Raw genomic sequence first — 26,232 nt, 5'->3', positions numbered from 1 at the left:
GCTTAATTGCCAGACCTCCTTGCCAAATAGCACAGTGGCTCCAGCATTAAATCACAGAGATTTTTCAGAAGAGTGATTTGATATAGTGCTTTGAAAGCGCACACATTTAATTTTATTAGAACAAGTTTGAGACCCTTAAGACAACTTGCAAATATCAAATCACATTTTTTTCTTTTTATGTTTTATTTATTGGAAAGTTATTTTTAAAGCGGTGGCCACTGTCGAAGGGAAAACATTGTTCAAAAAATCTGGGTTAATAAAGGATATCCATTAATGTTTCCTGGGTTTGTATTGCTTACCTCCATGAGGACGTACAAAACCGAAGATACCACGGGAGCTTTTAGCCCTGCAAATGACTAACAGCTAGTGTCTGGTTTCCTGTAGTGAGCAAGGGATGCTGGGTGACCTGGGAATCTTCTGAACGGAGTCACCCAAGTCGGTTGCGCTTCCTAAAATGTGGAAACAAACGTAAAGCGTTCAACCTGCCTCCTTCTCTCTTGACCTCCAATATTACCCCAAACTAAGAGCGACAGACGCCATCCACGGCATCAAAAGATACCTCCATAATAAGTCAGATCTTGTTATGCCCTTACAAAGTGTTTTTTCCCCTGATATTACTGATAGGATATAATGGAGTCTTGAATATAGATAATTTAGTCACGTGTTGGTAAATTGGTTTTAAGAAAAATACTGAGACTGTTAGGTGTACTCCATTAGAATGTGAACTAAAAAACTTCACATTTTCATAGTCTTGAAATCATGGTTATTTATCAACTGTGACTTCTCTTCAGTGATTTATTTTAATTTAGGAAAAAGACTTAGGTGCGCACCTACTGCATTTTTTTAACTGCAATGTCAGGAGGAGGATTCGATGGAGTCACATGATGGAGTAGTTAGAACTGTTTTTATTTCAAGCACGGAATCTGTATTAAAAAAAATAACAGAGCTTCCTGCCATCCTTCTGCGCCAGGAGGAAAATCACATTCCCTCACATATTTTCTGGGCTCACTCTCCTTGTAATATTTCCTTTGCAAAGGTCCTGTTCATATTTGTATCTTATTACTTTTCTTATACTGGATTTATTGATAGTTTCTAACAAAAATGTGATTTCAGTATATTTACTGAACAAAATTCAATAGAACAGACCCCAATTCAATTTTTTTTCATCAAAATGGAGAACAATAAAGAAGGTAAAGTCCTCAGTTTAGACACATGGCATCAAAAAACCTTATATTGTTTAAAGAAATAACTCAATAAGGAGGAAGTGATAGATATCACTTAAAAACAGCATTAGCTTTGTTTATTTATCTGTGCTCCTAATAATCCTGCGTCTAACTCAGTCAGTGACAAAGATTTTTGGTGTCCTTTGGTTTATTGAATCTCACATGAATGTAGTCATTTTCTAAGAATAAAGGGGAACATGTGCTTGGGCACTGGGAGATAGCCACAGTCCATATTTACTGTTAATCGTCATTTTGTGTTTTCAAATTTAATTTCCCTATGTCTGCTTCCCAGATTATTTTGCTGTTGTGCCAGCATCTCTCCTAAGTTAATAGCGTTTATGCTTTGGTATGGTTAGTTTGTACTCCGAATCCCTAACAGCCTGCTTTGGAAGACCGATTACCGAGGGCCCTCCTCACTGACCATTAGGGAAAGGGTTGAAAAATAAGTGCAGTTTACAATAGATTTTTAGTCTAATGGATGGGCATATTCATTATTCACCTGTTTTCGGCCTCTCATGTGTCGCCGAGTGATGACTATAGTTGTTTTAAAGATGATCTTTATTTATGGTCTATTACATCATGCCAAGATTTAGTAATGATTTTAGATTTTTCCACCTAAATTACAGGGCACTTTCCACTGAAAATGGTAAACAATATTACAAACTAAAAAAAAAAAAAAGAAAAGAAAAGAAAAAAGAAAAAAAGAAGTAATCTGATTTCTGGGAAGAGGGAGCCCAGTGAAGGATGTGTGCTTTTATAAGCATGGACAACGGGAGGCAAAATAATAACTCCTAACTTTGATTGTTCAAATATATTCTGCAATACAGAGAACTGCATGCAGGCTGGAGCAGGCATGGGGCAGGGAGGTTAAGTAGAGAAGAAGGCACAATACTTCAGATTGGCAGTAGGCTGCAGCAGGAATAATCTAATCAAGATGAAATTCAATTATCTCGTCCCAGGGCAGGCTCCTGGGACGGCTGCATTGAACGCTAGCCGAGCTGCTCCTAGACATTTCTTCCCCAGTCAAACTCACATGATGAATGCAGATGAAATTTGAAATATGAAAATCTGAAGTAATTTATGGAAGTTGTCAGAAATTTGGCCTGCTTGTGGTGTAATTTCCTCTGAGACGAGGCAGGCCGGCTCGGTGCTGGGAGGCTTGGAACGGCTGCTGGCCCTTCCAGTGGATGGATCAACCCCTTTAAAATGCTCTTCCAGACAAATTACAGCTCATTACACACAGCCTTGCACCATGCCATTATGTCAGAGGAAATCTTTTTTCATTTGCACAAATTTGCTTGGAATTCTCATATTTATTTGAGCATCCATTATCGAATCCGAACATTGAATTATCCACAATTATTTTCTGGGTACGCGGATGTTTGTGTACATGGAATGGATGGTGAGTGCGGGGCTATAAAAATATTACAGTGCGGCTGAAAACCCCACGTACTTTGCAGCTCTGTTACAAAGAGCATTGTTTGATTGCTGAAAGAGGATTGACTTTTGCGAGGATTATTAACAAGATTCATTTTCTTTCGGAACGTACTGGGAAAGAGACGGACTCGGCTTTGAGCGACTCGCTCCACTCGGTGCTGTGTAACAATTCCCAGGAACATGTTACACCTCAGTTCCCCCGTTCCTTTCTTCCTTTCCTGTTTTGATCATCCTTGCTGTGTTGAGTCCATCCTGGCATGTCCTCTTTACACCAGGGCTGCGCTCTGGCTGCCACAAACAATCTCTTCCTCGCCTTTCTTCCTCATTTCCTCATGGCCAAAGTAGGCTCTTTATCACTCAGAAACACTGCAAAACCATCAACAAAATGAGACAATTCTCTACAAACATAGTGCTGTTTGCCTACTCACTTCATACAAATCACAACTGCAAAAGTATTTGTGCTGCGGCTTCTAAACGTTTGTTACTGCTTCTTGTAATAAATCTATGCGATGTGTGATTGTGCTAAATTGAGCGCAGTCTTTCTCAATATTGTTTCATCCCGTCATTCGGGCTTGTACCTAAGTGCCTAGTCAACCTTTCCAGTGACTAAATAATTAAGTGTTCTCTTCTGGCTTGTTGACATTTCGTGACTTAAAGCAGGTGTACCTTCATGGGGGGAAAATCTCTTTCCCCAAAGTCAACTTTTTCCCCCCAGAAGCTTTTGTACGAGGATTAAAAACAGCTTGAGAACAGTTCTAAGGGAAACCGACCTTTAACAGCTCATTATGATTTTGTGAATTGCATTCCATTACAACAAAACAAGATGCACTTTGGCAAATTGGATTTGTTTGGGTGGAAGAATTCATTCATAAACCCTTCCTTGAAAAAAATCAAGGTGAGTTAAATGCTTATTTAGATAACCTATTTATTTTCCTACGATGCATAAACATCAGCATATTTTACTTTCCTGAGTGAATCAGAAAATAGATTCTGTGTAATATAAGCAGGGTTTGTTAGGATTAAGGAAAACAGATTTGGTTATTAAGATCCTGGAAACAGTGCAGCCCTGGTTAAAACCCAAAGCAAGAGCCATCTTTACTTCGACATGGACTCCTCTGAGATCCTCCACACGCCGAGCACCAGGCCGAGCACTGCAGCCTCCCTGCCTCTCCCTGCTGCAGGAAACTTTGTAACAGCACTCAGATAAATAAAGAAACTGGGTTGGAGATTATTGCTCTCATTGTATTATTTGTATGTGCGTATTATATAGTCGCTCCATAGTTTGACACAATCAGTTGAATGTGGGACAAGACAAATGTTGTGTATGACAGTGGGGTAGTATTGAAAGATGACCCCATATCTGCAGGGCTAAGATTTGTGGATGCATTGATGGCTGCTACTAACATTTGGAAGCGTGGCTTTTAAATTTTGCCTGCTGGCTTCTGGCTGGATTCCGGCCTGCCCGGGCAACGGAGCCATTGAAAGGAACGGCAGGCAGCTATTTTTCGGTAGACGTCAGGGAACTTTGTTCTGCCTTTATTATAACTGACCACGGAGAGAAACGGCCTGTGAAGAAGCCAAAAGCAAAGGAACACTCCCCAGCTAGTCTTTTTTGTGTGTTTTTCACTTCCATTGGGTGGGGTTTCTTAATTTTTCTAAAGACAAATTCTTAAGCTAGAATAACATTGAAAACACAGCAGAGACACAGACTATACAATGAGACATTTTTCATGATAATGTAGCATCTACTGAGAACATCATTTATAGATAAAGTGAAGTTTAAATACTGCTTCTTATGAAGACCTTTAGGAACATTTATATATTAAAGAAGCTTATGAAAATATATCTAGAATGCATGTAAGTTAAATAAACTGCGGGTGACATTTGTTTTCAAAAACAATGATTGGAGAGATGGTCTTTAATTTTTTTTTTTTAAAAAGCATTTTTATATAAGCAAAGAGGGGATGTGAATCATGTGAACATGAAGCTCCCAGCGTTGAATCAAGTGCACATTTCAGACTATTGCATAGCTAAGGTCTTTGTAACCAAAGTTACTGACCAACCCCTAATGTCGATTAAATAGAGGGTATATTTTAATAGCTGGAGAAGATACTGTTACTCACAAAATGGGAAATGCTTTTGACTCTAGGAGTCAAACTCTCAATTTCTCACTGGTGTCTTTACCTTAAGGCTTCCAAAAACATTATCAGATGTCTAAGGAGTGAGCGCTGGAGAGACAGCTGAGGGTGAGGACTCTTAGTTTTAACTTGCTTTCACTAAGAAGACAGTAAGATGTACAAAAAAGAACAGTATGTATGCAGTCAGCGACAGCCTCCCTTATATACACAAAATCAACTACATCCCTATCAAACAAATGCACTAAAACTATAGCCATGTAAATATCAACACTGGCTGCTTATGAAACTCTAGAGCCATATAAATAGTTATGTAAACCCCAATGTTTATGAAATTCCATCCTGCACCTGAACAAATGCGATTTTTCAGGCTATAGGCTGTTATTTTGTCATTTCTTTCCAGATTTCCCTAGAGACCCTGTGTGAAAGAAGCACATAAAAAGTTTCATCAATTTTTCTTCCACAACCAGCTACTTCCCAGAGAATGAGAAAATAATTTCACTATGTACTTTTAAGTAAATAAAATATTTCTGGGATAAATATGTGTAAGGAAACAGTTATGCAAATAGTACATAAAGCGTAGTAATAATGCTTGAAGAGGCAAATAAAATAATATTCTTTATTATGAAAAAAGTAAGTAAAAATGCAACTCCTGAAATTTTTAAATGTAATTTTAGGCTCCTTCCCTTGCTCTTCCTTAAAACAAAGTAAATGAGGGGACATTAATCAACTGTTTCCTCTTTAATGAAAAAGTGAAAGTTGCATTAGGGAGAAGAGGAGATGTAGAGATATATTTTTATAATATCTAATAGGGGTTTTTAAAAGGAAAAAAAAAACTCATTCCCAGAATTTTTTTCTCACACTTAGCATCTTTATTATGAGTAAAATTTCACATAATCACTTGTTTATGGAGCATCTTCCTATGAATTTCCCCTACTTTGAAATTATTTCTATTTTTCATGTTTAGAGTACAGAAGTGCCCATTTTACCCATCTGCATCTAACCTCCTTGGTAACTGTTCTCAGGGTCCAGTTCAGTGGGGATTTAGAAGTACAATCCAGCAATAAGAACTTTTCCTGTATAGCATCTAATTACCTCGCACGGATTTCCAAACCTTATTAGAAAATAATATTGCATACAAAGGTAACTGTGCTTTGCCCCCAAGTAAGTTCTGTAAACATATTGCCTGGAAGGTTCCCATGAAGACTGTGGGAGGCCCTCGACTGCCCTTCAGTGCTCTTCAACCAGAGGAGGCCCTCAGCCAGGAACTTGGGATGCTGTACTCTTTACATAACAACATTCAGTTCTCTTGCTAGAAGAGATTTAGGGGCATACTGACATTTTATTCCAAAAACCTTGCATTTATTTATTCATTCATTCATTCATTCATTCCTTATTTTCTTTCTTTCTACTTCCTTTTTCTTTCTTTCTTTCTTTTTTTTTTTCCTCCCCCAGGCAAGAAGGGGAGAGCCAAGCAGTTATTTAATTAGCAAAATCGATGTCCTAGAATACATTAAACAGCTGGAGCCTGGCATTCTGGTTTGTCTTCTTCTTAAAAGCATGCACCCTCAGAGACACATTCTTTATACCACCTCCCCTTTACTAGAATAACCTAGGAAAAAAAGTGCTCAGTTTGTCCAAATGATACGAGTAGTTATTTCAGTTCTATAGCCAGCTTGATAAATGGTGTGGCCACAGAAAGTTTTAGATAAATGATTCTGAGATTTAAAATTTTTTGTAGACTATAGCTTTCCTTAATTTCAAACAATCATCTATGTATGTTCAAGATTATAACTGTCAGGCGTATTTTATTTCCTTCCCTAAACTATTTTCATGACCACTTGGTATTAGAAGCCTAAGAAAGAAAAAAAACAAAACAAAGCAGAACTTACTATAATACATTACACTGAGGTAAGTTTTCAAGCGAAGTCACAGATAGGAGTGAGTCATTTTCAAGTGTGATCCTAAAGTATTCTTTTGAAAGAATCATAAAAACAATATATTCAAAAACTCTTTAAAACAATGCCTTGTAATCAAAGAAAATACTAATTTTAATCCTTTCCTTTGACGGTTTCATACATATATAGTATGCATGTGGTCATATTTGCCTCCACTGTTCTCCACCGTCCCCTTTGCTGTCCCTCTGAGCAGCTTCTTCTCATAACTGGTTGCCCAGTGAGGCCTCCTGCAGCAGCCACTAACAGCGCCTGGCTCCTCGGGAAGGGACGAGCCTCCATGGTCCCCTTCTCTGCCCACGATGCAGGGTTCAAGGCCCCAATTTTGTACAGATATCTATGGCTACTGTGTACTTGTGGCTGTAGAGGCCGTGCTTTATCTGAATGGCAGTGCTTCCTGGCACACATAAACACACACACACACACACACACACACACACACACACACACACACACACACTTTCCTGTTCTTAACTCTCTCTACCTCCTCTTCTTAAAAATGTTAACTTAAAAATACTTTTCCCCATTAAAATGTTTTCAACAGTTGATTCATCCTCCCTTTTTTTCTCTTGGGTGTAATTAAATAAATTATATGGATATATATATGAGAGGGGGGGAGAGAGAGAGACAGAGACAGAGAGAGAGAGAGAGAGAGAGAGAGAGAGAGAGAGAGAGAGAGAGAAATTACCCAGTACAATGCATTGGACAAGAGCTAGGCAGTACCAAAAGTCTGCCTGACACCTCATGTTTTTCTCTTAAGTAATGAACTCATGGTGTATTTAAGTCCTACTTGCTTATAACTGCTAAAATAAGGGTACAGGGACAAAAGAAATAGAAGTGAGCCAGGCCTGGCTATATGCGCTTGCAGTCTCATCACTAGGGAGACGGAGACAGGGGATGGAGAGCTCAGGACCAGCCTGGGATATACAGTGTGACGGCCTCGTCTCTAAACAAACTTAAACAAAAATATGGAAGGTGTTCTGGTAAGATGGCAACGCAGGTAAAAGTGCTTGCTGGCCAGGCACTCAGCTCAACCCCCCAGGACACACATGATAGAGAAAACCAACTCCTGCAAGTTATCCTTGGACTTTGGCTAGGTTTATGTCAACTTGACGTAGACTACAGTCCTCTGGGGGGAGAGGGACTTCAGTTGAGATGATGCCTCCATCAGATCGAATGTGGAGCATTTTCTTACTGACTGATGTGGGATGGCCCAGCCCATTGTGAGTGGTGCCATCTCTGGGATGGTGGCCTTGGGTTCTACAAGGCTGAGCAAGCCATGGAGAGCAAGCCTATAAGCAGCACCCCTCCATGGCCTCTGCATCAGCTCCTGCCTCCCGGTTCCTGCCCTGCTTGAGTTCCTGTCCTGACTTCCTTCTGTGATGAACAGCGATGTGGAAGTGTAAGACAAATAAACCCTTTCTTCTCCAGCTGGCTTTGGTCATGGTGGCTCATCACAGCAACAATAACCGTAAAACAGACCTCCATACAAGTACTGTGGCACACACCTGCCCAAACACATACATACATACATAACATACATACATACATACATACATACAGTATGTATGTATATACTCAGACACACAAATTAATTTAATTTAAAAAATTGTAAATGTAGATGTGACCAGCAGTTGAGAGACATAAATAATGAAAATAGAGTAAATATGCAATGTTATCTGGTATGGGAAAGGGGATTTAGTGGCAAGTCTTTAAAACAAATCTTTCTGGATCATCTCATCTGTCGGACACTCACATTTTCACAGGCAGCAACATCAGTGTCGGCCACCTTTAAAGGAAAGAATATAAAATGCAGACAGGCACATCCATGAAAGAGAAATTGAAGACACGTTCTAGACAGTGGTTATAACTCACAAACGGAAAGTGTAAGTGAACAGCTGTGTCAAAATCATGCCACCTTCCCAAACTCCAAATTTGCAGGGGATGACGCCACATACCTGCCATCTCAGCACTGGGGAGCTGTAGCCAGCGGGCAAGAAGCTGAAGGCTGTCTTGGCCTGTATAACCAACACAGACAAGTGCTGGAAATAGAGCTCAGAAGTGTAGGGCGTGCTGGGCATGCGAGCGAGAGGTCCTGGACGTGATGAGCCAGGCTTGGTGCCTCTCACCTGAACTCTCTACACTGAGGAGGTAAAGGCAGAAAGATCAAAAGCTCAAGGTCACCCTCGGCTGCACAGTGAATTCTAGGTCAGTGTGGGACACTTGAAACCTGACCCTTGAAAAGAGTGCATCAGTGTATCACCTGGACAAAAATGTCCTTTTGTCCCTCCCATACCTACACGTGCCCACCGAACCCCAATGGCCAGGAATAAGATAAGACAACTAGCTCCCCTCTCTTGGTGAGCCTTAACTGGCTTAGCTGGTGAGTAACACCTGCAGAAAGGCCTGACTAGCTGTGGGGTAGTTGGGGTACCAGCCCAGAGCCTCACACATGCTAAGCATACCGCTGAGCTCCACCCCTACCTGCCACACTGATGTTTTATTCCCTCTGCAGTACAGCCTCTCCAGCCTCTCTGCTCTGATTCCATAACTAGACTCCCAGCCTAGTAACCGCTGTGCTCCTTATGTGTTGTGGGGGGAGTAATATACTGCATAGAGAAAAATATTACCTGGTTCTGGGTTTACCAGTGAGTCAACGAACCTTGTTCCATTTTAGTTGCTTGTAACAGAAAACTTAAAGAATTGTCAGGGCATTGCTCCTGTGACTGTTGTAGGTGGTTAGTTGGATTTTTTTCCCCTCATTGAGATTGTGGAGTGGGTTTGGGGTTTTCCCTTCCTCCCTTTCTCTCTCTCTCTCTCTCTCTCTCTCTCTCTCTCTCTCTCTCTCTCTCTCTCTCTCTCGTCAAAGACTGGTATTCCAATAAATGCCTTCTGCACCATCAGAAGGGATAGCCCTGCACTGTGACCCTGAGGACTTAGGCCCCTTCTCTCTGTGCCCTGGAGTAAGTGCCCTGGTATCTGTGGTAGCTAAGGCTGATCTAGGCTTTTCCTCAACCAGAAGGAGAAAAGAGATAGAGCCTGTGTGTGTGTGTGTGTGTGTGTGTGTGTGTGTGCAGGACAGCAAGGGGGTTTGCCTTCACCCTCCCCATTTCCGGTTGGCCCTCCCTGCTCTCTGTGGCTGGTGGCATAGTGCAACCATGATTAGGTAACAACAGAGCACCTTCCCTCCCTGTTTCCTCTCAATGGCTCTGGGCCACAGCTTTTGAAGGAGCCCAGCCCTGCCACTATCCCGCCTTTATCAGCGTCTGTATGGGGCTTTATCTGCAAAGGCCTGGGCTTTGCCCCTGACTTCATCAATCATTTGGACCAGTTCACATCTCCTTCACGCTGTTCCGCCTCATTAAACCCATCAAGGGCACTGCAGAACAGAGATGTGGTGGGGTGAGCAGTGCCTCAGCTCTAGTTCCCACTGCTCTGTCTTAGGCCTGGTACCTACTGCTGGACCCTGCATGGGAAGGCTGGCTCCTGTGCCAGGTACTGCTCAGGCCTCACACTGATGTGCAGGCCAATAGTCGAGTATCTCTCTTGGGAAATTCATTATCCCAGGCTGACAAGCAGGCTCCTTAAAGAAATTCCTGGTGAAACTTGAGACCAGTGAGGCCAGAGACCACAGCTTCCCAGAACGAGAACAGTGTCAAGACCAGCAGATGCCAGGGTTAGTGGTTTAAAAAGGGGAGAAAGAGGATGCTGGAAGGCAGAAAACAAGCCTGGCACTAAGTTAAAGAGCGCCTCACACACAATGAGACATTCAGGTGCCATCAAAAGGGCTTGCATAAAACACAATGTCTGTGTGACATGAGAGGCTTCTGTAATTTTCCAAACTGTTGTTCTAGGTTTTTCAGGATTTAAAAAAAAAATGTATAAACAATATACTAGGCCTTTCACACACCTTGTTCCATCATGGTTTGGGGAGATGAAGAAAGCCAAAGCTAAGAAGTCCTATGTTCAGCCAAGATCACAGGGCTAGGGAGACATTTGTGGCGCAGCCGGCCAGGGTGGCACCACTGTGTAGATAGAAGTCTGTGTCACAATGTCTGGGATATGATACCTCCATACAAAACGCTTCCCTGCGGGACTCCCCTCAGCAGACTAGAGCAAAGGAAGGAGTAAACAAAAAAACAAAACAAAACAAAAAAACTGCTGACCTGTTACTGCTGTGGTGAGATCAGTCTCTAAACACCAACAAGGGTGCTGTGCTTAGAAGAGAGAAGTGGGCATAAGGGGACCAGGGAGAGGGATTCAGATGAAGGGAAAGCAGGCCGTGCCTTTGGCTACCAGCATCTTGTGCCCACTTTGTACTTCTGCAACAGCCAACAGCGTCTTATCCAGCCTCCAAGTTCAGCACTATTTATGGACCAGGCACCTGCACCCTAACCTCTGTACTGTTACTTTCAAAGTTTCAGCGGACCGAGGTCGGCACCCCCTCAGTGCAAGCCCATCCCACCATCAGTCCACCAGCATGCCACCTCCTGGCACCAGGCTGCCCAAGCTTACGGAGGTGCTGTCCCCAGGCAGCCTCTGCTGAGGGAAGAGTGGGATTAGGAAATCCCTAAAGCCGTTAGTTAAGGCTGTGTGTGTGAATCCTGGCGCTGGCCAGCCAGTCCAGCCAGCATCCCACGCACCTGCAAACCTCACGTCACCTCTGCTGTTTGCATCCCCAGCTGATGCACACACTACGTAGACCACCGCACACTGCGGTTATTAATAAACATAAGACATCAGGCGATTACAAAAAAGAAAAAGAGCGTTAAACGTCAGGACCTGGGGCAAGATTTTTAAAATGGCAACAGGCCAAACCCAAGTCTGTAACTTTAACTTTTTTAATAACGATTTTTTTTTCCCTGAGCTGGAAGCTCACACCGAATCCTGGAGGAATTGCTAAATCAGATTAAGGTTATATTTTGCAACAGGCTGGACGGAGCAATAAAGGAGAGCGCGCGGAAATGGGACTTCACCCATCAATTAGAGCTCTATTAGCAGCCAATGCAGGCTTCACCACAGGAAACTTCGAGTTCCTACCGCAGCGGACCCTTGCACTCCCCACTCTCAGCTCTCACCTTGCCTCTCCCCCAGGAGTTAAACAACTCCTTTGGGCACACAATAGAATCAAACCAATCCCTTTGTCTGGAACATGGTTTCTGGTTGGTGTTTTGTTTTCCTTCGAGGTCTTGTTTTGAAGCTCCGTGCCACTCGCCTTCCCCTTTCCCTGCCTGGGATACTACGTTCAGGCTGGCTGAACAGGTTGCTGGGCAACACCTGCGCTGCCCATTGGGTCGCTCGGGACCTCGTTGTAGGCGCTGATGTATTGGGCCTTATTAATATTAAAAACTTTAGGATGGTCCGGAGCAGTCGGTAATGAAAGGTGATTAACACCACAATGGACAGGACTCAATGGTGGGGCCACTCATCTGCTGTAATAGATCAGACCTGCCTCGGGGCTTCAGCGCGCCTGGACGGCCCCGGGAGCACGTGAAGTCAGTGCGCTTGCAGCGACGTGGCGTTCCCAGGTGACTTGCGGGGCGGGTCCACTCAGACCTGGAGTTCACCGTCCTTTCCCGCCCTAGAGCTTCAGACGCTGGAATCTGAGCGCTGATGGGAAAACGCCCCTAATGGTGGCATCTGTAGCCTGGCACGTAGACAAGAAAAGGGGTCAGCCCTACATCGACTCCACTCTTGCAGCCTCGGACGAATGCACTCAGCTCTTGACCCTCAGCTCCTCCACCCGCAAAAGAAACATTTCCTTGGGCCCTAAAAAGCCCCATTTGTCCTCCTCACGGGGATCCAAGGACTATGCATCTTGTTCCAGTTGGCTGTGAATCGTCCCCAAGACACACACACACACACACACACACACACACACACACACACACACACACACACACACACACACACACACAGCTGCCTTGCCCTCCTGCTCCACACTCCTGCCCGTAACGCGCGACAAGGTGCAACAGCCCAGGAATGAGCAAGCAGAAGTGGCCAAACGGATAAAGGAGGCACTGTTAGCGTAGTCGCCGCCGCTGCCCCCACCCCTCCATTCAGAGGCCGAATTCAAATGGATATTTCTCCCCTCGGTCCAGCTGAACCGGGCTCAATGCCTCAAAGGTGCAGAGCTGCCTCGGTGGACATGCTCTGTGGCTGATATTATAATTTTCATAATGCGCTTTTATGTCGCTGCAGACTCCTCTGGTGAGGAGCCCGCAGAGCTGCTGAAAGGGGCTTTGAGAGGCCGGAGCTCCCGGCTGCTGCGAGCTGCGCGCCCCCCGCGGGCCTGAGTGGCACCGCGTGCCCCAGCCGGGGCGCATCCCCTGCGCTCCGCTCATTAGCATGCTCCCCGAGTGCCGGGGGCCAGCTCCCGCCCTCCCGCAGCCTCGCAGCGTCCCTCCGGGTCTCGGCCACCCGCCTGGGTTGAGAGCTCCAAAGGCCCTCTTCCCTTGCTCTGGCTCGGCTCTACCCGCACGCAGCCGACCGGTGGCCAGCTAGAGCCCTAGGCAAGGTCAAGGTGGTAAGATGTGAGCCGAGTGCCCGCAGCAGCCAGAAGGAGCCAAGGTGATGGCTACTTCCCCACTGGTTCGGAAGGGAAGGGTCCACTGTCTGGGCCCCTCGGGGAAGGCAGGGATCGAGGTGGGGGGACCGGAGGGGTGGGTATCTCCACAGTAGAGTACCATGTGGCATTTTGTTCTAAGCACTAAACTTGAATCCTGACACCCAGTAGGGAAACTGATCCTCGGAGTAGGTGAGACAGTAGTTTGGGAGGAGTCGGTTTTTAGACCTGTGTTCTCAAGGTTCTTTAAACCGGGCTAACAGCTGCCACCTTCCTGATACTTGCTCCCTCCTGAGGCAACACTCAGTTCTCAGGCTGTGTAAGGGTCAATGCAGACCGATCAACCAAAACTCCTTGTTTACACCTGTGTTACCAAGTCATAAAGTCTGACTAGTCCTTAAAGCTCAAACTGGCACGCCTTTAATCTCACTCACACAAGATGCAGGTGAAAGCAGGGCATGGTTGGCCTTTAATCCCAGCTCTTGGGAGACTGGAGGCAGGCAGATTGCTGTGAGTTCGAGGCCAACCTGGTCTAAAAAAGTGAGTCCAGGACAGCCAAGGCTACACAGAGAAACCATGACTCGAATAACCAAGACAAACAAACAAACAAGATGCAGGTGAATACCTGTGAGTTCAGGGCCAGCCTGGTCTACAAAGCGAGTTCCAGAACAGCCAAAGCTGTTACAGAGAAACCTGTCTTGGTGGAGGTGGAGCTCAAGCTGTCTTTCCCCCCCCTCCCTTTTTTCTCCCTCCCCATTTCTGGCTTCATAGTAGGAGTTACACAACAACATAGGCCTTCTGAGAGTCTAAAAGAGACAAATACTTTAATCAGCGATTAATACATTAAAAATAATAAAGTATGTGTTGCCATGAGACTAAAAAGAGAAAAAATAATAATAACTCCCCAAATAAATTCATCGTGTATACTGGCCCTTTCTAGCTGAATATATAATTTTAACTGAACTTTAATATATATTACTGTAGGCCATTTTCCATAGACCCAGAGCTACAATTCTGAAGTAAACCCACCCCCACCCACATCCCCACCCCCAGCACCAAACTTGGAAACTGTCTATAAGAAGGGAGCAGGTAGAAGCTGTGAGACTGTAGTTAACTCTTATCCCCAAGGCCAAAGTCAGAGGAAGGTCCTATAATTGTTCTCTTAAGTAGGGAGTCTATTAGGAAGGCAAAATCCCAACTGTGTTCTTTTCAAAGAGGCCCGGCCTGTGTCAGTGGTGAGGGAGAACGTTCAGCAGAGGTCCCTGACCCATAGTTGCTCAAAGGCCACATACATAGTAACCACGTGTATAGGCCCCAAGCCCATAGGAGACCTGGCTTAAAGTAGGAGTGGAAAGAATTGTGCATTTATGCTAGCTATGCTTAGCTGCGGGAATCTCTTTATTCAGGCCCATACCACAGCCCCAGTTGCCCACCACCCTTCTGATTGGCCTTTGCTAGAAAGGTAGTAAGATGCTGGCAACGCCAACCCTGCGCTGGGGAACAGTGCTCCCACAAGGTCAGTCAAAACTCAGCGTCCAGGTCGGGTTTTTATTTATCTATACAGAGGCTATTAAGGCTTCATCTAAACTTGAGAGCATGTATGACCTAGAAACAAAGCAGTGGATTTCACCCCTGGGGTTATTCTATTGGATTTTTCTCTTCCTTAAACCAGCCTCATTGTTCCTGTTTATGAATCTGGTGGCGTAGCCCTGCCTATCTAACAGAACCGTCCCAAATTACAGCTGAAATCTGTTCCTCTTCCTGGTTTGTCACAGAGCAATGAAAACTAACTACATCTGTAGTTGGGAACCGGCAGCTGCTCACAGGTTTCTTCATTAAATAAATACCTGCTGATTGAAAGTGTTCTGGGGTTTGGATGGCAACGGCTCTTTACAGCCCTGCGCATATGTTAGCTTTTATTCAATTCAGCAACCTCGCTCTGGCTGCCTGGCTGCCTCTGGATCAAAGGCTATTAAATTCTTATTAAAACTTGAAAATGGTCTAAGGTAGAAATGGTGTTGCATACTTGCAGAGCATTTGGAGATATGCCATTTTTAGCAAGCAATTTGAAAATTGCATACACGGTAGACTGGGAGGCAGCAGAGGGTTGGGTCTCTCTCAGAGCATCCAGAATTCCCTCCTCAATAACTTTCCTTTAAATCACCCAGCTAAATGAGAACAAGAGATAAGGTTTTCTTTAAATTATTTACTTTGTATTGCCGTTTAAACCCTGGGAAAAAAAAATCTTAGTAAACCACATCATTTTCAAAAATGATAAAATTTGACAGTAACTACCGAGATAATCACCATCATAGAGGAGGTAATGACAGTAAGTTAATGTCGTTGTTATTGAAAATAAAAATGTTATCATTCCTTATTGTGCATGCTAACATCAGCCTTAAAGACTTTTGAAAAGCACACTTGATCACTGTGCAATAGTGGATTTAAAATAGCTATTAGGATACCAAGTGTATTCTATATGGATTGTTTGAAATGTATGTGTAGTTGTCCCAGAGAAGAATTAATTCCATAGGGTTGGGGCTACAGAGCTCAGTCACAGAGCATGCGCATAGTGTGTGCTGGGGGCTATAGAGCTCAGTCACAGAGCATGCGCATAGTATGTGCTGGGGCTATAGAGCTCAGTCACAGAGCATGCGCATAGTATGTGCTGGGGCTATAGAGCTCAGTCACAGAGCATGCGCATAGTGTGTGCTGGGGGGCTATAGAGCTCAGTCACAGAGCATGCGCATAGTATGTGCTGGGGGCTATAGAGCTCAGTCACAGAGCATGCGCATAGTGTGTGCTGGGGGCTATAGAGCTCAGTCACAGAGCATGCGCATAGTGTGTGCTGGGGGCTATAGAGCTCAGTCACAGAGCATGCGCATAGTATGTGCTGGGGGCTATAGAGCTCAGTCACAGAGCATGCGCATAGTGTGTGCTGGGGCTATAGAGCTCAGTCACAGAGCATGCGCATAGTGTGTGCTGGGGCTACAGAGCTCAGTCACAGAGCATGCGCATAGTATGTGCTGGGGCTATAGAGCTCAGTCACAGAGCATGCGCATAGTATGTGCTGGGCTCCATTCCTAGGACCACAAAGTAAAGGAGGGGAAGGAGAAGGAAGAGGAGAGCAATGGGAGAGAGAGGGAGGGAGAGACAACCTGTCTATAGACAGACTGCACAGCTGAGGGGAGGGGGGTCTCACAGCCTTCTCTTCTCTTATTTTCTCTCTCTCTCTCTCTCTCTCTCTCTCTCTCTCTCTCTCTCTCTCTCTCTCTCTCTCTCTTTGTCCTCTCTCTTTCTCTCTCCTCCTCCCTCTCACGGCACATGCTCCCCCACTTTGGATCGTTTTTTACTCCCTCATTTGGAAATATCATGGGAACTACAGACAGCCCCCCAGGACGAAGGGCTCCTGCCGCCCAGCTGCCCAAAGAGTCACTGGCACCAGTTTCTTCGCCCTTGAGCTTGCTCCAGCCTGAGACATTAGCTGAGCGAACACACTGCCAGGGGAGGGGCGGTCCACAGAGCTGCAGGGGATGTCCTTAGCACAGAGCTGCAGGGGATGTCCTTAGCACAGAGCTGCAGGAGATGTCCTTTGTTTTTGTTTTTGTTTTTTAATTTCATTTCTCCTTTCCTTTCCCATCTTTCTTTCTTCCTTCTTACCTTCCGTTTTCTCCTTTTCCTCTTTTTTAACCCCAAATGGAAATTACAGATTTAGTGAAGAGGAGAAGATGAAGAAAACACTAGTTGGTTCCTCTACCATGAGTGTGTCATGACCACCATACTATCTAGTCAGCCTTAGTTTTCTCCTCTGGAACATGGGCCACTAATCTGAAAATTCCCCTTCTGAACTGTAACTGTGAAGCTTAGAAGAATTAGTACCCGTCAAGGACAAATGATTTACATCACAGACATAAGTGTACAACTCACATCTGAAGCTTTAAGCGCCTTTGCCCTGCAGACTATACTTTATGTATAGAACATGGCAGACTCCATTAAAGGCTTTGGCTCCGCCCTCCCACCCCACTCTAATCAATATGATCTCTACCCTCACCAACAATAGGAGTAGCCAAATAGCCTTGCTGTATTTCCAGAGGATGTTGAAACTCCATGATAGTAGAAACTCTATCAGTGACCTTTCTGCATGGTTGATGGAGCTCTGAAACAGACGTATACAACACACTTCACTGCTGACACACACTTCTGCCATTGTATTTATTGATATAATGGTCTTAGCTATGCTTCTTTATTTATTGTGATTGGAAGTGGTTAATACATTTAATGTATTGTTCCTGTGTGGGGGGTGCTGTGTGTGTGCTGATTGAACCCAGGGCCCCTGTGTGCTTGGCAGGTGTCCTGATGCGGAGCCCTACCCTCAGCCCCACAACACCCAAGCTTGCAGTCTTCCTTAGCATCTCTTTGCCTCTTTACTATTTAAGTAGATTTCATGGATACCATAAATATTTGTAAATTAAGTATTGGGAATAAGAGAAAGTGAAAGAACAATTAGGAAATGTATTGCTCTGTTTTATAGAAATAATTATGATAATTAGTTTTCTTCTTCATAGATTTGCTGTTTGTAATGGTCTGTTTGAAATTTGGCAAACAATTTTAAATGTATGATATCACTTAGGCATATCACTGTCAAATAAAATGGTATTGGAAGTCTTAAAGTGTTGGACAGCCATACAGTAAGCTAAAATGTTTAGTCATTGGAAGCCAGACTTATAAAGGACAAATCTTATGGCAAAGCAAGGATCCTTCCTAAGTTTTCAGTTGCCATTTTGAATCTTATATGGTGAGAATACGTACAAAAAATTGCAAATTATTTTAGCTAATAAAGAGTGCTATAATAACTGTAGCCACAGCTTATATGCTTCATTCAAACCTAATAAAGGCAGCAAGTTAATAACAGTAATTAACTCCCACTGTACCGTGCTCTTTCCTATACATGGTTCACAGCGTACATTTGATATTTAGCAAGTTTGGTAAAGCCAACCACAGAAAGGAGCCGGAGTTCCTGTGACAGGTATAAGAAGTGGTCTTATAGCAAAAAAAATCAATGTGTTTCATTAGGTACTTGTGTATGCTCTCATGATATCTAGGAGCTCACAGGATGCCTCGGGTAATTCTTGAGCAGCTATGATTTCTCCATGAAGATTTTTCATGGTAAGCCAAAAACACTGGATGAAGGGCTTGTTGAAATGAGCACATTTTGAGTCAAGAAAATAAAAAAGAAGTTGATTAGTCAATATGTAAAAAGTGACATGCTATGCATGCTAAATTCTCATTTTTAATACCGGGGAGGAAATATTTAAAATGCACTTATTCACTAGTTGTGTCGGCTAGCATTCTGAAAGACCTCTCTGGGAGCGGTGGACGCACGTCCTTTTGCAACTCCCTTCTGCTATTTCTTTTACTGTCTCTTTTTGTTCACCTTACACAAAAGTCTTCTCGTCAAGTTCAAGAGTGAGGACGCGGTGCCAGTGATGCTGTTGTTAAGAAAGTGGATTGACATCCCAGCGTGGTATCCAAAGAGGTACTTCCTGAGAGCAACCGCGGAGAAGATGGAAACTCTCCACCAACTCGGGGGCCTCTGCAGCCAGGCTATTGGCGGAGAATCGTCTAGATCAGACCCATATTCTATTAATATTAAAGCCTTCTTTTCTTATGTGCTTCTTAAGAGGAAACACACACACACACACACACACACCAAGGGCAGGGGTGGGGGCGGGAGGGGGGGCAAACTACCCAAAGCCACTAACACACTTAGCCACTCCGTGGGGGAAAGGTCAGACTACCATTGACAAGTACGTAAAGACACCCCCTAAACCATGGGAAAACATGTATAAATCGCCTCAACTCACTGCATTCACAGCCCATGGAAAGGAATCACAAAACTGCACTTTAGCATTGTTGGCCTGAAAGGATATCTATTTATCATCTTATAAGACAGCTCGAATGATCTTTATCTACTTTGCCCACTTTCTGACCCAAATTCAGGGTTTTTATGGAAAATTGCAGTCAGTTTGATTGATGAAATCCAAAGATGTCTAAAACGGCACCAAAGATCTCCAACTGTGCAGACTCCAACCGAGGGCTTCAATGTTGGCATTGTTCCTGAAGGCAGTTCAAGAAAGAAAGAAAGAAAAAGAAAATGTTGAGAAAAACAGGCAAAAGTTGGGGAATTTCTGCTTTAAAAACTTCAAATTTCAATGAAGATGCCCAAACCCCATTATCCCTGTTCACACGTGCGAACCGGGCGGACATCAAAGTATTTCCCACACATCGCAACAAAACCGGCTTCCTCTTCAACCAATCAGCCTTCTTTGTAAGCGGCTGAATGGTGGTGTCTACCGAGCCAGCAGGTCTCAGAAAGGCTCTCGCAGCATGCAGTTGGGGAGCCCGGGTGGGAGAAACGGATCTGTAAGATCACCCCTTCTACCAGCAGTCTGGGACTTTGAAACGTCTTGAGGAGTGGCAAAGGACTCTGAAAGCTTCCCTGTTCCGGGGAAGGGCAGCCAGAGAGCCCTCCGCACGCACTCTGAGTCCCAGCCTGCCCGCGGCGCCACCATTAATCCAGCGCCAGACCCAGGCAGAGAAGCACCGGCGCCGCCGGATCTCGCGGAAGCAAGAGACAGCGGCCCTGCTGAGCCAAATTTCCGTCTAGTTGAGGGGGGCTATGCACTGTAGTGAGATATTGTCACCTGCCTAATTGTTCGGAGAGCGCCTCCCCCCCTCCCCCCCATTAGCAATAATAGCGAGATCGAGCCTCCTATCGTGTTGCTAGGCCCGGGAGCTGATGAATGAACCCCCTCGTAGGGGGAAAAATCTTGGGAGCTATCTTCTGTCCTATTACCCAAGGGGGGCGGGCTATAAATCTTCCTTCATTTTAACCACATTTACCCTCATCCTCCTCGAGGCTAGGGATGCTGCGTTAAGATTGCACTGATGTGCCAACGCTCTGGACCAGCTGCTCCTAAATACAGACAGGTCCTTGTCAATTAAGGCTTTGAGAAGCAGGTCCTCGGGGCCCTGGGGCATTGGAGCAGCCAGCAGTGTGCAGCCCCCACAATTAGTATCCATTTGGAAGGGACCTTCGGGGCACAAATGCACAGGCAACGGAAGAATCAAAACACCAGGCAACTTCAATTCTGGAAATTGCCCTTGTAAGTGTTGTGAAACTGAGCAGACGGCCCCCAAGAAGGGAGTTAAGATTTCTGCGGCAGCCTCTCTTGCCCCTCTTCCCAATATTTTCCCCCCTTTGTCTTGTTCTTAGCCCCGCAGTAGATGGTGTTGGTGGGCGTAGGGGGAGGGGTGGGGCGGGGGATGAATACTTTTCATTTGCCAGCTCCAAGCTAAAGTTGTCCGTCGATGTCTTTTTGCGGTCACCTCAAGCAGCTGGTCAATCTTGCCCGGACCCTGGCCTTTGGCCCAGGGGGCGCTGGACAAGGCCGAAGAACTGCGATGTACCAGGTCAGAGGGGCCAAGCCGCCGGTGGGCCAGGCAGAGCGTTAGCATTGCCTAAACAAAACCCCAAAGGCTCAGGGGAGCCTGAGCCACGGCTAGGAAAGGTGTTTGTTTAAGTGATTAGGGGCGGTTGGTAGTTAGGGGCGGAGAAAAGGGCAGAGCTTGTGACACAGAGCGATTTAGCGGGACAGCAAGGGTGGACATTCAGAGCACATCACTGTTTAAGAATGTATGACCCCCACCAAGTTCAAGAACAGAGCAAACAGCACAGGCCATTAGGAACAGCCGTCAAACGAATGGCAACAAAGCCAAGAAGAGCACTGAGGGGAAAAAAATGTTTCAATATTAAATATGGGAAAGTATTAGGGACTGGGGGGCGGGGTCAATGAAAGTCAACAAGAGAATAGGCTTAAACAAAGAATTTAATATAAAAAATGCATAAATCTGCAAGGGAGGCAGCTCCATAATGAAGATAAAAGAGCCAGTTCAGTCAACATTCTGTGATAATGGCACCATAATAGATAGGATCGGGTCACTAACATTTATCACAAAAGTTAAGAGAATAGAAGGAAAGGCAGCCAGCCTCCTTAATTGAGAACGTGCTGGATGAATTCCCTGGGACCACAGGGGATGAAAACCCACGAGGCTAGTGGCCTTTCAGGCTTTCTGTTTCTAAGGAGAAAGGTGAGCTGCTCTTCCTTGGTGTTCTTGCTCCTCCTTCAACCCTTCCACTTCTGGTACACAGCCCTTTCCCTCAGAACCCGTTGGGTCTCCATCCATTTCAGCTCACAGGGCTCTCTAGCAATGAGCATCCTATGAAAAGAACAGTTGGAGTGTTGTTTTATTTTCCCTACAGAGAATAAAATCACGCCGTGCCTTCAGAGGACAGGACCAACCAAATGGTCTCAAAAGCTTCTCACTTTCCTCATCTTTTCCCCAGTTCAACAACAAATCTCGCTTCTAAAGAAACTCTAAATAGCATGTTCTTCAAGTTCAGTAAAGCTGACTAGGGTGCTGTTTGTGTGTGCTGGATCTCCCTGAGACTTTATCTTCTCATTAGTAGCCAGAGTCGATGCTGAGTTCCGAGGAGAAAACTTGGCTACCCTGATGCTCAGCAAGGGTTACACACTTCCAATCTGAGACCAGGGGCTGCCCTCATAGTAGTCCCTAACTCCTGCAGAACCACAAGAAAGAGAAAAATCAGCCTGGGGAGGGGGTGTAGCCTTCACGAAAGCATTCTTTTCTTGCAGAAGATGCTTTCATTCCCAGAATCCACACAGAGCAGCTCACAGGCACCTGTAACTCTGGACCCAGGGACCCAAAGCCCTCTTCTGGATCCCATGAGTACTTGCAGTCACATGTAACACACACACACACACACACACACACACACACACACACACACACACACCACCCCAAATAATTTTTTTAAAAATTTAAAGAGCAACTATAACCCAGGCAGTCAAAAGAGTAGGATTCTGGATTGTTATTTGCTTTGTTGTTGTTTGGTTAGTTTGGTTTGGTTTGGTTTGATTTTGGTTTTTCAAGACAGGGTTTCTCTGGGTGGTAGCCTTGGCTGTCCTGGACTCGATTTGTAGGCCAGGCTAGCCTTGAACTCATAAAGATCTTCCTGCCTCTGTCTCCCTGAGTGCTGGCATTACAGGCATGAGCCATCGTGCCTGGAGCATTATTTAAGATTTATTTATTTATTTATTTATTTATTATGTATACGGTGCTCTGCCTGTATATACACCTGCAGGTCAGAAGAGGGCATCAGATGACATTATAGATGGTTATGAGCCACCTCATGGTTGCTGGGAATTCAACTCAGGACCTCTGGAAGAGCAGTCAGTGCTCTTAACCTCTGAGCCATCTCTCCAGCCCTATTTGTTATTGTTAGTCACCATGATGTTTTCTAATTTTTTTCACATTATCAGAATTGATCTTTGCAGCCATTTTGTAAGTGAAAGGCAGGTAATTTGTTTTGGTTTGGAGACAGAATCTTACTATGTGACCCTGGCAGGGATCTGCCTGCTTCTGCCCACCACACAAGCAGGTACTTGATATGCCTCCTGTGTAGGACAGGAAATTGGTTTCCAAAAAGTACATATGCCAGCTAATGACATTTAGCCTCCTAATCCCCACTGTGCTCATGTACACACTGCTTGTACTTTGTTCAAATAGCTGGAGTTCAGAGGCATGATCAGAACATGATTTCTTCCTGAAGGCCGGTGAAGGCAGGCAGATGCTCCTCCATAGTTTGCCAAGGAATATCCCGTCCTTTAATGCCTCCAGAGCCTGGACCTTCTCCACCCATCTTCTCATCGACCACACCACTGAGGCCCGGAGGCTTTCCCTGAGCTGGGCCCTAAGTCATAAATTGGCAAACTCAAGACGCAGGGAGAAGCTTAGGCTGCACTGGAAATCCTCTTCAGCATCCACAGGAAAGTTCTCTCCTGAGAGACCCGGGTACCTTGAATGCACTGAGTCCTGTTTCTTTTGAAACAGGAGCTATCACAGAGCGCCTGTGGAATTGCTTAAAAGACTGACTACGGGCCAGTAATAAATAAATGGAATTAGAAGTGGTAATCAGTGAGCCCCATTTACACCTACTCTCAATGACACGGACAATGGAAGTGTGAAAACTGCACCCCAGGTATTTGCATATTTGTTTATTTGTTTGTGTTATTATTGTTTTTTTTTTTTGAGTCTCACTATAGGCCACATTGGAACGTACTATGTAGCCTCCAAATTTCTGATCCTCCTGCCTCAGCTTCCCAAGCGCTAGGATAGACTCAGCACACTTGGACATTTTCATGACTTGGGTCTTTTGTTTTGTTTTGTTTCAGTAAAAACAAAGCAAGCACAGCATAAGACAAGCTGGCAGACCTTGTGGAATCCTGAGATCACCCCATGTTTGTTGTTTTGTACTGTGTTGATTTGTTGTTGTTGTTGTTTTTGAGACACAGGGTTTGTCTGTGTAGCCCTGGCTGTCCTGGAACTTGCTCCGGCACACCAGGCCTGCCTCTGCCTCCCAAATGCTGGGATTAAAGAGGTGTGCCACCTACCCCAGCCTGTTGTGTTGATTTTGACACAGCTGTTATGTCAAAGTCTTAGCAGCTACAAGTGCAAGGGGAGGAGAGGAGGAGAGTGGGATCTAAGCAGAACAGAGTAGCTTAACTAACAAAGCCTGGCCACGGCTTTTCACAAACTTCTCTGTGTGGTTGGGGAGGGCGTCTAATTCCTCACACCAGCGCTAAAGTGATAAGGTAAGACTCTGTGTGTGGAAAAAAAAAAAAAAAAAAAAAAAAAGACTCTGTGTGTGTGTGTGTGTGTGTGTGTGTGTGTGTGTGTGTGTGTGCTGGGGCTTTCTGAAACTTTACACTTGGAAGCCTTTCCGACACCTGACCTTTAATTAATTCATTAATTTTTTATGTTATGTGCATTGGTGTTTTGCCTGCATGTATGTCTGTATGAGGGTGTCAGATCTTGGAGTTATAGAGTTGTGAGCTGCCGTGTGGGTGCTGGGAATTGAACCCGGGTCCTTTGGCTTTCAACCACTGAGCCATCTCTCCAGCCCCCCCCCCCAAAAACACACACCTGACCTTTAGGAGCCTGTCCATCTTAAAAGTTCCTGAGTTGCCCCTAGTCCTGGCCAGGCAGGAGGTGACTGGCAGAAAGCAATGACAGAGCAGTAGACCACCACCACCTCACAGAGCAAAGCTAGCCCTGACCTGACATCCCGAGGCCATTCTCCTCTGCCACCAACAGCGCTCTGATGCCTAGCAACCCACTGCACAATGCCAGCCTGGCACTGCCCAGCTTATGCCCACTCCTTACCAGATCGAGTCAATAAGAGGTATGCTTTCCCTGCCTGGTGGCCTGGCTGAACAGATGTCCCCTCAGCCAAGCAAAAGGATGACCTTGCTCCATGTCCCAGCATTGTGGCTAAAAGCCCACTCCACCCACCTCTCGGGCCCCACGGAGAAGCTTTGGAAAACTCCACCGGTACCTGGATGGGACATCAAAACCAAGGGTGCTAGAAAGAGCCAGGCATGAGCAAGGGGAAACTTATCTTGGCAGAGGCAAAAGTGGAAATGATTTTTGTCATAGTAACATAAATTCTAACATCCAGTAGAACCCAGAGAAGAGGCTTACAAGATATGCCTCTTTGTAGTTTACAAAGCTTTTCGGGTTTTTGTTTTATTTTGTTGTGGTGGTGGTTTTTGAAAGGAAAAAAAAAGTAATTTAGCTAATTTCCCGGGAGCTGAGGAGCTCAAGGAAACGTGGGCAAGCGCATGGGAGTTATTTATGTCATGTAAGGTTATTGTAAAGGCGAGGGAAAATCGCCACAGCAGAGCAGGCGACCAGTGGGCCCTCGCGCAAGGGTCAGGGTGGCCCGCAGTGTGTCCATGCTGGCGGGACAGTAATTGCCCCGGGTCTGACACGACGCCGAGGCGGGGCAGTAGGGGGGGAGGGGCGCTCGGGGCGCCTCCATCCGTCTCCATCCAGTTAGCAAGGCGCCCCCCAACAGAGCAGGGGCCAGGGCTTGGGCCTCAGCTCCTAATAATGGGAACAATTGTCCCTGCCTGGTACAGCCCTCAGCTGTTTGGGGGTTCTCTGCCCCTCTCATTTCTGCGGCAGGGTGTCCACCAGCCTTAGGAAAGGAGTTGGTCTTGAGACCAGGTAACTCAGCTGAAGTCTGTGGGCGCCCAAGAAAGAGACCACTGTGGCTTTGCTGCCCCTCCGCTTTGCCTCTGCAGGTCATTGCCCTACCTCGGGCTCCAACCTGCCCAGCAGACCCAGTTACCCAGACTCCCTTTCCCAGCCAAGACCCATCGGCTGGTGGCTGTCTCTAGAATTTTCCAGCAGCGCTGGGGGCTGATAAAGATTCTCCCTCTTCTGACAATTTAATGGTTTCAAGTCATCATCTGCATGACACTGGCATTCATCTTCTCCCAGGGGAGACAAAGCCCAGCCTCCTGGACTCCAGGCCTCTCTCTTCCCCAGCGCTTTCTATTTTGGGATGGCCTCCCCACAATGGCGTTCTTATAAACCATAATGACGATGTTTATGAAGGCCGCAATACCAGTGTATGAACACAATTTTATGCCTAATTAGAAAATGATGTAACCCGAGAGAAGACAAAGGAGAACTGTCCCCTCCCGTTTCTCTCTCTTCAATCACACACCCTCCCGAAATTTCCTAGAGTCAGTCCCCCATGCAAGTGCCCGAGGCTCCTCCTGTTTTGACAGTGGCTGGGCTCCGCTAGCTGGCCCTGGAGTGCGGCGGCGACTGGCGGCCGCCCACAAGTCCTGAGGCTGGGGGCAAAGGCTGGAGGGCACGACGCCTTCGGAGAAGGCCCAGGCAGGCGCTGAGACTTAAAGAGATTTGGGACTCTCGCTCCCGCACTATTTGCCTTTCCCCACGCGCCCGCATCCGAGGGGACC

The 26,232-nt window shown here is 45.5% G+C and overlaps 1 pseudogene across 1 annotated transcript in view; it reads right to left on the bottom strand.

Annotated features, from left to right (window-relative positions):
* LOC311606498 (small ribosomal subunit protein uS5-like) overlaps positions 1–8,831 on the bottom strand; it is a 55,313-nt pseudogene extending 46,482 nt beyond the window's left edge. Inside the window, exons 1-2 of the transcript in view lie at positions 8,709–8,831; positions 8,507–8,539 (exon numbers count right to left, since the gene is read on the bottom strand). The product of the transcript in view is annotated as a small ribosomal subunit protein uS5-like (transcript). The remainder of the gene's footprint in view (positions 1–8,506; positions 8,540–8,708) is intronic.
* Positions 8,832–26,232: the final 17,401 nt, after the last annotated feature.

This window comes from Acomys minous (assembly GCF_964271855.1).
Source record: "Acomys minous genome assembly, chromosome: 10".
NCBI classification, from domain to species: domain Eukaryota; kingdom Metazoa; phylum Chordata; class Mammalia; order Rodentia; family Muridae; genus Acomys; species Acomys minous.
Note: the sequence above shows the minus strand (reverse complement) of the source record. Positions and strands in the feature narration are given on the sequence as shown.